The sequence below is a fragment of the Heptranchias perlo genome, unplaced genomic scaffold, assembly GCF_035084215.1.
Source record: "Heptranchias perlo isolate sHepPer1 unplaced genomic scaffold, sHepPer1.hap1 HAP1_SCAFFOLD_62, whole genome shotgun sequence".
Lineage (NCBI taxonomy): Eukaryota > Metazoa > Chordata > Chondrichthyes > Hexanchiformes > Hexanchidae > Heptranchias > Heptranchias perlo.
The window spans coordinates 2,288,427-2,300,920 of record NW_027139644.1 but is presented as its reverse complement, the minus strand read 5'-3'; the positions used below and the strand labels follow the sequence as shown (position 1 = coordinate 2,300,920).

At 45.2% G+C, this 12,494-nt stretch overlaps 2 non-coding genes across 2 annotated transcripts; one reads left to right on the top strand and one right to left on the bottom strand.

Moving 5' to 3' along the window:
• The first annotated feature begins 1,501 nt into the window (after positions 1 to 1,501).
• LOC137317456 (U1 spliceosomal RNA) lies at positions 1,502 to 1,664 on the top strand. The gene has a single exon (XR_010961709.1). It is a non-coding gene; the product is annotated as a U1 spliceosomal RNA (small nuclear RNA).
• A 10,554-nt stretch (positions 1,665 to 12,218) lies between these two features.
• trnam-cau (transfer RNA methionine (anticodon CAU)) lies at positions 12,219 to 12,291 on the bottom strand. Its single transcript has one exon. It is a non-coding gene; the product is annotated as a tRNA-Met (tRNA).
• Positions 12,292 to 12,494: the final 203 nt, after the last annotated feature.

Below are 12,494 nucleotides of genomic sequence, written 5' to 3'. Positions count from 1 at the left end.
AAGGCGTGCCCAACGTGGCCCTCATCCTGATGGTCACCTTTGTGTGCGGCTGCATCAAGCTGTGCATAGACCCTCAGTACGCAAACACAAAGTGTCACTCCGTGCTGAGGTTCTACCTGTCCCCGGTGTTGAGAAGGATGGGCCTGGCCACGCTGCCACGGAACGCTCCGTCCAGTTGGACCGTTCCGCCCCACCTGTCCTTCGTGGAAAGGTTTGTGCAGGAAAACACCTTTGACCACAAGGCGATCAGCAAGTGGTCCGCACGTAACGTCCTCGAGACCCTGCGGGAAAAGGAGATGGTGGATCCTGTCGGTTGGTTCCCCGAGCAGACTGTCAATGTCATTTGGCAGAACGCCTCATCGCCAGAACTTTCAAACAAGCACCAAGACCGAGCTTGGCTGGTGGTGAGAAGGGCCCTTCCCGTCAGATCCTTCATGCAATCCCGGACTCTCAGCGCCACCGCGCGCTGTCCCAGAGGAGGCTGCGGTGGAGACGAGACCGTCACCCATCTCCTTATGGAATGTGCCTTTGCAAAGAAGGTCTGGAGAGAGATGCAGTGGTATCTGTCCAGGTTCGTCCCGAGCAGTTCCGTAACACAGGTTTCTGTGCTCTACGGGCTGTTCCCGGGGACGCACACTGAGACGGACATCAGCTGCTGCTGGAAGACCATCAACTCGGTGAAAGACGCCCTTTGGTCTGCCCGAAACTTGCTGGTCTTCCAGCACAAGGAGCTGTCCTCGACCGAGTGTTGCAGACTGGCACATTTCAAGGTCCAGGACTACGTGCTGAGGGATGCACTGAGGATGGGTGCGGCCGCCGCAAAGGCCCTGTGGGGAAAGGCAACCGTTTAGAGCCTTCCCGCCATTGTAAACCGAGGGGCTGCAATCAGGGAAAAACCCCCTCGGGCAGAATGTAAAATTCAAATTCCTGTAATGTACCTGTAATGAATCTGAAATGAATCTGTAAGCAATAATCTGTGTTGAGTATGATGCAATGAGACACCCTAGAGTGTCATGAACTGTAATTATGTCCAATGTGTTCATTGAACTGTACTTGACGTAACCTGCAAATTGTATAATCTGTATTGTGTACGTTTGGAAAGTGATATGACAACTGTATTGTATGTACTGCTGCAAATTTTATGAATAAAGTATATTTTTTGGAAAAAAAAGATTCAAGGCGAGGAGGGCGGTAGTGGGACAAGTGAAGAAACAAGAGATGAGCTGTAAATGGGCAGAGCCATTCAGGAATGCTCCGTTCCATCCGGCGAATGGGGGGCGCTCTTTCCTTTTATGGGTGATATGCAAATGAGGCAGCGAATACTGTTGAATCTGCAAAAACGATCATATTTAACCAAAGAAATGATGGAAAAACAATGATTCTTACATTTCCAGTAAACATTCCTTATAAAAATGGAAAATGAACGTTTAAAATTCTTATTTGCCCTAATGTGAAAGAGTGTTGACTGCCGTTGGATGGAAATTTGCAACACCATTCGAGCATACTTACCTGGCAGGGGAGAGACCTTGATCAGGAAGGAGGTTCTCCCAGGATGAGGCTAACCCATTGCACTCCGGATGTGCTGACGCCTGCGATGTCCCCAAATGCGGGATACTCGACTGCAAAATTTGTGGTAGTGGGGACTGCGTTCGCGCTCTCCCCTCGTTCATGACTAAAAACAGAAATAATGTGTGCTCCCAGAGCGGTGACTTTAATGGCAACTTCGAATCACTGCCTATCTGAGCTGTGATGTGGAGACGCCGGTGATGGACTGGGGTTGACAATTGTAAACAATTTTACAACACCAAGTTATAGTCCAGCAATTTTATTTTAAATCCCACAAGCTTTCGGAGGCTTCCTCCTTCGTCAGGTGAAGCCTCCGAAAGCTTGTGGAATTTAAAATAAATTTGTTGGACTATAACTTGGTGGTGTAAAATTGTTTACAATCTGAGCTATCACCTGGAAGGACTTGCTGGCCGATTAACAATGGTGTTCGTCGTTCTTTTCTGCAAAATACCTAGTAACCCTTAGATATTAAAGCATTTCTAGGACAGGGCGCTGAGATGCAGCCACCGCAAAAGCTCGATGGGGAAAGGCAACATTTTAGGACACTCTTGCCATCGTAGGCTGAGGGACTGGAAACCAAAAAAAACTCCTTGTAATGACTGTAATTGCTGTAATGTAACTGTAATCTATACTGATTGCAAGTGCAATGAGGCACCCTGGAGTGTCATGAACTGTATTTATCATGTATGACATGTAGTTGTATTGTGATAGTTGCATTGTTCTGTTTACCTTTACAATTTTTATGAATAAAGTATATTTTTGAAATATATAAATAAAAACATCGCCAGAAGTTTCAAACAAGCACCAAGACATAGCTTGGCTGGTGGTGAGAAGGGCCCTTCCTTTCAGATCCTTCTTGCACTCCCGGTCTCTCAGCGCCACCGCACATTGTCCCCGAGGAGGCTGCGGTGCAGACCAAACCGTCACCCATCTCATTCTGGAATGCGCCTTTGCAAAGAAGGCCTGGAGAGAGATGCAGTGGTATCTGTCCAAGTTCGTCCCGAGCAGCTCCGTAACACAGGACTGTGTGCTCTACGGGCTGTTCCCGGGGACGCACACCGAGACAGACATCAACTGCTGCTGGAAGTCCATTAACTTGGTGAAAGACGCCCTTTGGTCTGCCCGAAACCTGCTGGTCATCCAGTGCATGGAGCTGTCCTCGACCGAGTGTTGCAGACTGGCACGTTCCAAGGTCCAGGACGACGTGCTCAGGGACGCACTGAGGATGGGTGCGGCCACCGCAAAGGCTCTGTGGGGAAAGGCAACCGTTTATAGCCTTCCCGCCATTGTATACCGAGGGGCTGAAATCAGGGGAAAAAAAACCCTGTGCAGAATGTAAAATTCAAATTGCTGTAATGTACCTGTAATGAATCTGTAATGTACCTGTAATGAATCTGTAATCAACAATCTGTGTTGCGTATAATGCAATGAGACACCCCATAGTGTGATGAACTGTAATAATGTACAATGTGTTCATTGAACCGTACTTGATGTAACCTGCAAATTGTATAATCTGTATTGTGTACGTTTGGAATGTGATATGACAACTGTACTGTATGCATTGCTGCAAATTTTATTAATAAAGTACATTTTTTTGAAAAAGAAAAGCTGGAGTAAACCATTGGGACGGGAGAAATCTATTGGTGTTCCAGATATCTATTGGGGCTTCCGGTAATCTATTGATGGTCCAGAAACCACTGGGACAGGAGAAAGGAGCCACACAAGAGATTGTTACACAAGATTAGGGCTCATAGGATTGGAGGTAATATATTAGCATGGATTGACGATTGGTTAACGGACTGGAAAAAAGGAGTAAGGAATAAATGGGTCATTTTCGGGTTGGCAGGTAGTAACGAGACGGGTGCCGCAATGATCAGTGCTGGAGCCTCAGCTGTTTACAATCCATATCAATGACTTATAGGAGGGGACCGAGAATAATGTATCCAAACTTGTTGACGATACAAAGGTGGGAAAGTAAGTGGTGAGGAGGACGCAAAGAGGCTTCAAAGGGATATAGACAGGTTAAGTGAATGGGCGAGAAGGTGGCAAATAGAGTATAATGTGGGGAAATGTGAGGTTATTCACTTTGGTAGCAAGAATAGAAAAGCAGAATATTTTTTTAAATGGTGAGAGACTCAGAAATGTTGTAATCAGGGGGATTTGGGTTTCCTTGTACACGAATCAAAGAAAGTTAACATGCAGGTACAGCAAGCAATTAGGAAGGGAAATGCTATGTTATCCAATATTTCAAGGGGGTTGGAGTACAAGAATAAGGAGGTCTTGCTGCAAATATATAGGACTTTGGTGAGACCACATCTGGAGTACTGTGCACAGTTTTGGTCTCCTTACCTAAGGAAGGATATACTTGCCTTAGAGGGCGTGCAACGAAGGTTCACTGGATTGATTCCTGGGATGAGAGGGCTGTCCTATGAGGAGATATTGAGTAGAATGGGCTCAAGTTCTCTGGATTTTAGAAGAATGAGTGGTGATCTAATTGAAACGTATAAAATTCTTAGAAGGCTTGACAAGGTAGATGCAGAGAGGCTGCTCTCCCTGGCTGGAGACTCTAGAACTAGGGGTCATAGTCTCAAGATGAGGGGTCGGCCATTTAGGACCGAGAAGAGGAAAAAAAATACTCAGCGGGTTGTGAATCTTTGGAATTTTCTGCCCCCCCCCCCCCCAGAGGGCTGTTGATGCTCAGTTGTTGAATATCTTCAAGACTGACATCGATCGATTTTTGGACACTGAGGGAATCAAGTGATATGTGGATACGGTGGGAAAGTGGAATTGAGGTCGAAGTTCAGCCATGATCTTATTTAATGGAGGAGCAGGGTCCAGGGGCCGTATGGCCTACTTCTGCTGTACTGTACAGGAAAATCTATGCACCAACCAACTCGACATCTTTGCTTCACAATTTGGCAAAGGTTTTGCTATTTAACAATAAAAGAGGAAGAACTTTAATTTATAAAGCGCCCTTCACGATCAAAGCAGGTCCGAAAGCGATTTGTAGCCAATGAAGTGTTTTTTGTAATGTAATCACTGTTGTAATGTAGGAACATAGCAGCCGATTTTCACAGAGCAAGGTCCCATAAACAGCAATGTAATAATAAGCAGATCATCTGTACTGGTGATGTTGGTTGAGGGATAAACATTGACCAGGACACTCGGTTGAACTCGCCTGCTTTTTTTCCAATAGTGCATTAGACTATTTCACGTCCACCTGTGAGAGAATATAGAGCCTCTGTTTAATGTCTTATCTGAAAGACAGATCCTCTCAGAGTACCAAACTCCATTAGTTCTGCACTGGACTAATCCAGTAAGCCTAGATTTTGTGCTGAAGTCTCTGGAGTGGGAGTCGAAACTACAATGTCCAATATCAGAGTTAAGGAGGCTATCAACTGGGCCACTACTGACACCTTACAACAAAGCCCAGCGAGTTCAATTACTAATACATTATAAATCATATGCCTGCACCTAATATTGTTTTTAAAAAGTACTTACACTTCTGCGTCACCTCTTTCCATTAGAAATTCCTATATTGTATTAATTTTTACAATAAAAAACTGCCTCTGTAAATTTGAAATGCTGTAATTACACCTGTCCACCAGAGGTGACGCTGTAGAACCTCGATTCTATAACTCCCACCTTCTCAGCATGTTTGCAAAAACCTCTGATATTTCAACAAACTCTACTTGCTTCAGAAATTGCCAGATATTTTACTACTTTACTGTAAATCTACAACAATTTTAAACAAAGTATGCATACACTTCCTAATATAGACAAACAAATACATAACGTCGGACTTTAAAAGGAGATTTACAGAATACAAACTCATTATTTCGCCAGATGAATGCAGTATGTGAGTGGATGATAGTTGCACAATACAAATTGATTATTGATCCAGTAAAATGCAGTGAGTGGGGGATAGTTACATAATATATATTGATTATTGATCCAGTAAAATGCAATGAGTGGAGGATAGTTACATAATATAAATTGATTATTTCTCCAGCAATATTTCAATCGAGAGCTGGACCTCTTTCAGGCTGGGGAAGATCATCGCATGCAAAAGGTAGGTAATGCATAGAATTATCCAGAGCCAGAATAACCTCCTACTCCAGTTTCGATCTCCTAAGGGTCGAGAGGAAACTCCAAGATTCCCCCTCCCCCCAGATTGGCCTGAGTTTTCATTTGTTTTTTCGCCTCTCGCAGGAGATGGCGTAGTTTTGGGTGGAGTGGGGATTCTATTTAGTGTGAAACACAAGGTATGAGAATTGCATGAGACAGGCTGGATGCACCAGAGTATCTTTTGCTGTTAGTTCTTGTTCGTATGTTTGTATGTTTGTAAAATGCAATGCGGGGAGGATAGTTACATAATCCAAATTATGTGTGTAAAATTAATCCCAGTCAGTTACAGCAGTGAAAGATGGGGGAATTACCCAATCATCTCCATTCTGGCCGAAAACAGTGGCCACACTACTTGCAGCCCTAAATAAATGGTGAATTTCAGCTATAAGCGGGGTTGAGTGGTGCGGGCGAATTAAAGATCTAAAATGAAATTGAGAGTGCATTGGCCGCGAATCGAACACAGGTCACTCATGGGGAAAGCGAAATTTCGACCACTGATCTTCAGCAAAGTGATGGAAGGTTTCATCGATGGTGCTATCTAGCGGCACTTACTCACAAATAACCTGCTCACTGATGCTCAGTTTCGGTTCCGCCAGGATCACTCGGCTCCAGACCTCATTACAGCCTTGGTACAAACATGGACATAAGAGCTGAATTCCAGAGGTGAGGTAAGAGTGACTGCCCTTGACATCAAGGCAGCATTTGACCGAGTGTGCCACCAAGGAGCCCGAGTAAAATTGAAGTCAACGGGAATCAGGGGGAAAACTCGCCATCGGCTGGAGTCACACCTAGCAAGAAGGAAGATGGTAGTGGTTGTTGGAGACCAATCATCTCAGCCCCAGGACATTGCTGCAGGAGTTCCTCAGGGCAGTGTCCTAGGCCCAACGATCTTCAGCTGCTTCATCAATGACCTTCCCTCCATCATAAGTTCTGAAATGGGGATGTTCGCTCATGATTGCACAGTTTTCAGTTTCATTCGCAACCCCTCAGATAATGAAGTCCGTGCCCGCATGCAGCAAGACCTGGACAACATCCAGGCTTGGGCTCATAAGTGGCAAGTAAAATTCGCGCCAGACAAGTGCCAGGCAATGACCATCTCCAACAAGAGAGAGTCTAACTATCTTACCATTGGCATTCAACGGCATTACCATCGCCGAATCCCCCACCATTAACATCCTGGGGGTCGCCATTGACCAGAAACTTAACTGGACCAGCCACATAAATACTGTGGCTACAAGAGCAGGTCAGAGGCTGGGTATTCTGCGGCGAGTGACTCAACTCCTGACTCCCCAAAGCCTTTCCACCATCTCCAAGGCACAAGTCAAGAGTTTGATGGAATACTCTCCACTTGCCTGGATGAGTGCAGCTCCAACAACACTCAAGAAGCTCGACACCATCCAGGACAAAGCAGCCCGCTTGATTGGCACCCCATCCACCACCAGGAAGTAATGCTCAGGGTGGATAAGGGGGAACCAATGGATGCAGTATATTTGGATTTCCAAAAGACGTTCGATAAGGTACCATATAAAAGATGACTGCACACGATAAGAGCTCATGGTGTTGGGGTAATATACTGGCATGGATAGAGGATTTGCTAACTAACAGAAAACAAAGAGTCAGGATAAAAGGGTCATTTTCCAAATAACAATCTGTAACTAGTGGGGTGCCACAGGGCTCCGTGCTGGGGCCTCAACTATTTACAATATATATCAATGACTTAGATGAAGGAACAGAGTATCTTGTGGCCAAGTTTGCTGATGATACAAAGATAGGTGGAAAAGCAAGTTGCGATGAGGGCACAAAGTGTCTGCAAAAGGATATTGTCAGGTTAAGTGAATGGGCAAACATTTGGCAGATGGAATATAACGTGGCAAAATGTGAAGACATCCACTTTGAGAGGAAAAATAAAAAAGCAAATATTAATTGAATGGAGAAATACTACAAAATGCTGCAGTACAGAGGGATCTGGGTGTCCTCGTACATGAAACACAAAAAGACAACATGTAGGTGCAGCAGGTAATCCGGAAGACAAACGGAATATTGGCCTTTATTTATGTGGGAGCGGAGTGTAAAAGCAGGGAAGTCATGCTAAAACTGTACAGGGTGCTGGTGAGACCGCACCTGGAGGACAGCATACAGTACTGGTGCCCTTATTTAAGGAAGGACATACTTGCATTGGAGGCAGTTCAGAGAATCATAGAAGTTTACAACATGGAAACAGGCCCTTCGGCCCAACATGTCCATGTCGCCCAGTTTATACCACTAAGCTAGTCCCAATTGCCTGCACTTGGCCCATATCCCTCTATACCTATCTAACCCATGTAACTGTCCAAATGCTTTTTAAAACACAAAATTGTACCCGCCTCTACTACTGCCTCTGGAAGCTCATTCCAGACACTCACCACCCTTTGAGTGAAAAAATTGCCCCTCTGGATCCTTTTATATCTCTCCCCTCTCAGCTTAAATCTATGTCCCCTCGTTATAGCCTCCCCTACCTTTGGGAAAAGATTTTGACTATCTACCTTATCTATGCCCCTCATTATTTTATAGACTTCTATAAGATCACCCCTTAACCTCCTACTCTCCAGGGGAAAAAGTCCCAGTCTATCTAACCTCTCCCTATAAGTCAAACCATCAAGTTCCGGTAGCATCCTAGTAAATCTGTTCTGCACTCTTTCTAGTTTAATAATATCCTTTCTATAATAGGGTGACCAGAACTGTACACAGTATTCCAAGTGTGGCCTTACTAATGTCTTGTACAACTTCAACCAGACATCCCAACTCCTGTATTCAATGTTCTGACCAATGAAACCAAGCATGCCGAATGCCTTCTTCACCATCCTATACACCTGTGACTCCACTTTCAAGGAGCTATGAACCTGTACTCCTAGATCTCTTTGTTCTATAACTCTCCCCGACGCCCCACCATTAACGGAGTAGGTCCTGGCCTGATTCGATCTCCCAAAATGCATCACCTCACATTTATCTAAATTAAACTCCATCTGCCATTCATCGGCCCACTGGCCCAATTTATCAAGATCCCGTTGCAATCCCAGATAACCTTCTTCACTGTCCACAATGCCACCAATCTTGGTGTCATCTGCAAACTTACTAACCATGCCTCCTAAATTCTCATCCAAATCATTAATATAAATAACAAATAACAGCGGACCCAGCACCGATCCCTGAGGCACACCGCTGGTCACAGTCCTCCAGTTTGAAAAACAACCCTCTACAACCACCCTCTGTCTTCTGTCGTCAAGCCAATTTTGTATCCAATTGGCTACCTCACCTTGGATCCCGTGAGATTTAACCTTATGTAACAACCTACCATGCGGTACCTTGTCAAAGGCTTTGCTAAAGTCCATGTAGACCACATCTACTGCACAGCCCTCATCTATCTTCTTGGTTACTCCTTCAAAAAACTCAATCAAATTCGTGAGATATGATTTTCCTCTCACAAAACCATGCCGACTGTTCCTAATCACTCCCTGCCTCTCCAAATGCCTGTAGAAGGTTCACCTGGTTGATTCCAGGTATGGATGGGTTGTCTCATGAGGAAAGATTGTACAGGTTGGGTCTATACTCGTTGGAGTTTAGAAGAATGAGAGGAGACCTAACCGAAAAATACAAGATTCTGAGGGGACTCGATAGGGTAGATGCTGAGAGGATGGAACCCCTCATGGAGGAATCTAAAACTAGGGGCCATAGTCTCAGAATAAGGGTTCGCACGTTTAAGACGGAAATGAGGAGGAATTTCTTCTCCCAGAGGGTCATGAATCTTTGGAATTCTTTACCCCAAAAAGCTGTGGAGGCTGAGCCATTGAATACATTCAAGGCTGAGTCAGACAAATTTTTGGTCAGCAAGGGAGTCAAAGGATATGGGGAAAAGGCGGGAAAGTGGAGTTGAGGTAAAAATCAGATCAGCCATGATCTCATTAAATGGCGGAACGGGGTCGAGGGGCCGAATGGCCAACTCCTACTCCCATCTATTTTGTTCTTATGATCACAGGGTGAGGCCCTTTAACTGGACAGGTCACACCGTGAGATCTCATGGTGTGGCCCCTTTAACTGGACGGGCCATACCGTGAGACACGGTCTTTATTGTATTGTATTGCTTCGAAATTGTGAAATTTAATTTTAACTCTGTGTATTCTTAAATTTTATGTAGTAATGTATGTTCTGTAATAAAAAAAGTTTACAGAAACCTTCGAGTGAAATGGGAACCGAATCTACAATGGGCTTATCAGTAAACAGGCATGTTGTCCATTGCTCCACTGGCCCAACTGATACAAGGTAAGTAGGAGCTCACACTCCCAAAGCGCTGCGGTATGAGCAGGTACCGAGTCGATCTCGGTCATGCCCACACGATTCCACGAGCCCAGGAGTGTCAAAAGGCGCACAGTGAACAATCACCAAAGGGAAAAACCTTAACTGCTTCCCATGGATAGCTCAGCTGGTCGAATCGAAGTGTTTAATACAAAAGTAGATCAAAATCATCCTTAGTGTCGCTGGTTCGAAGTAGTGAACGTGCTTTTGGAATAAGCAGCAATTAGCTCATGGCCGTTCTCATAACTTTACAGACAGCCGATTGCTTAACATGTTGGCGCTGAGGCACAGGGCACCTCTTTTCCGTTCTCAAACATTCAAGCTTTCTGTGTCTGCCCGAAAACGGCTGTTTTGCTCGAGCATTTGCCTCTGCTCACCGGCAGGGAGTGCCTTTGCGTAACAATACTTCAAACCGCTTTCAGACAAAAGACTTCTGTCAGTCAGTCAGACAGACAGGGCCTTCGCTGATCCCTCAAACTCGGGGCCGCTGTTCCTTTCCGGTGACCTCGTCTGCCTTCCGCAGGCTCGGGCTCTTCTCAGCATCATTCACGATTGCTGTGGCTTCCAGTTCTACTGTTGCTCACTTGCTGATGCTCGATACTACCGATTGGAGTAAAGTATTGATTGTATTCAGGGAGGGGGCCAACCCAAGGCAAGATTTCTCTGCTGGTCGTGGAGCCGCTTGGAGGCGAGTGCGAAGCAGCTACTGTGAAGGGCAATTTACAATAAACAACCACAAATATGGAATAAAGGGGGCAGTAGAAACATGGATACAGAATTAGCTGCGGGACAGGAAACAGAGAGTCGTGGTGAACGGTTGTTTTTTCGGACTGGAGGGAAGTATATAGTGGTGTTCCTCAGCGGTCAGTGCTGGGACCACTGCTTTTCTTGATATATATTAATGACTTGGACTTGGGTGTACAGGGCACAATTTCCAAATTTGCAGAGGACACGAAATTGTTTTTTATTCGTTCATGGGATGTGGGCATCGCTGGCCATCCCTCATCGCCCTTGAGAAGGTGGTGGTGAGCCGCCTTCTTGAACCGCTGCAGTCCGTGTGGTGAAGGTTCTCCCACAGTGGAAGGGTAGTAAACAGTAAGAAGAATAGTGATAGACTTCAAGAGGATATAGACACGCTGTTGTCATGGGCGGACACGTGGCAGATGAACATTAACGTAGAAAAATGCGAATTGATGCATTTCGGTGGGAATAACGAGGAGAGACAATATAAACTAGAGGGCACAATTCTAAAATGGGTACAGGAACAGAGAGATCTGGGGGTGTATGTGCACAAATCATTGAAGGTGACAGTGCAGGTTGAAAAAGCAGTTCAAACCATACGCGATCCATGGCTTTATAAATAGAGGCATAGAGTACAAAAGTATGGAAGTCATGATGAACCTTTATGAAACACTGGTTCGGCCATAACTGGAGTATTGTATCCACTCCTGGGCACCGCACTATAGGAAAGATGTGAAGGCCTTGCAGAGGGTGCAGAAGAGATTTACTCGAATGATTCCAGGGATGAGGGATTTTAGTTTCATGGATAGACTGGAGAAGCTGGGATTGTTCTCCTTGGAACAGAGACTGTTGCGAGCAGATTTGATAGAGGTATTCAAAATCATGAAGGATTTAGACAGAGTAGATAGAGAAAAACTGTTCCCATTGGCGGAAGGGTCAAGGACCAGATGACATATATTAAAGTTGATTGACAAAAGAACCAAATGTGGCAGGAGGAAAAACTTTTTTACGCAGCGAGTGGTTAGGATCTGGAATGCACTGCCCGAGGGGGTGATTCAATCATGGAAAGGAAAACAATTGCAGGGCTCCGGGGATGGGGCGGGGGAGTGGGACAAGCTGGATTGCTCTTGCATAGAGCTGGTGTGGACTCGATGGGCCGAATAGCCTCCTTCCGTGCTGTAACCTTTCTATGATTCTGATAGAGTGCTCGCTGAGCATGTGAGAGATAGTAGGATCGTTTCTTGCATTCTCCACTCACCTTTTGACTTGGGTCAATTGTCCAGAAACAAAAGTGGTGTCAGTTTTCAGCGAGCCCATGGTCCATGTACTTCTTAAGCTTCACTGCGTGCTACGGTACAGAGGGGTCAAGGGGCAGCAAATCTTTTGGTGTGCTGCAGGCAGCAAAAATTCTTGATTTTGGTCTTGAGCAAAGATGGAAAAAAAAAGCTTAAAGATGCCTTCTCTGAGGATTGAACTCAGGACCTTCAGATTATGAGACTGACGCGCTGCCTGCTGCGCTAAGAAGGCACTTGATCCATATATATCCAGGCAGCACTAACAAGTAGGACAGTTTGCAAGTTGTAAAATCATAAACTAATCGGCAGTTTGCAAAAAACTCTCCATCCAGGTGGAAATCGAACCAACAATCTTCTGAATTCTGGCCAGACACGTTCTCCATTGCTCCACTAACCCAGGTTGTGGAGAGTAAGGAGCAGCTCACACTCTCAAAG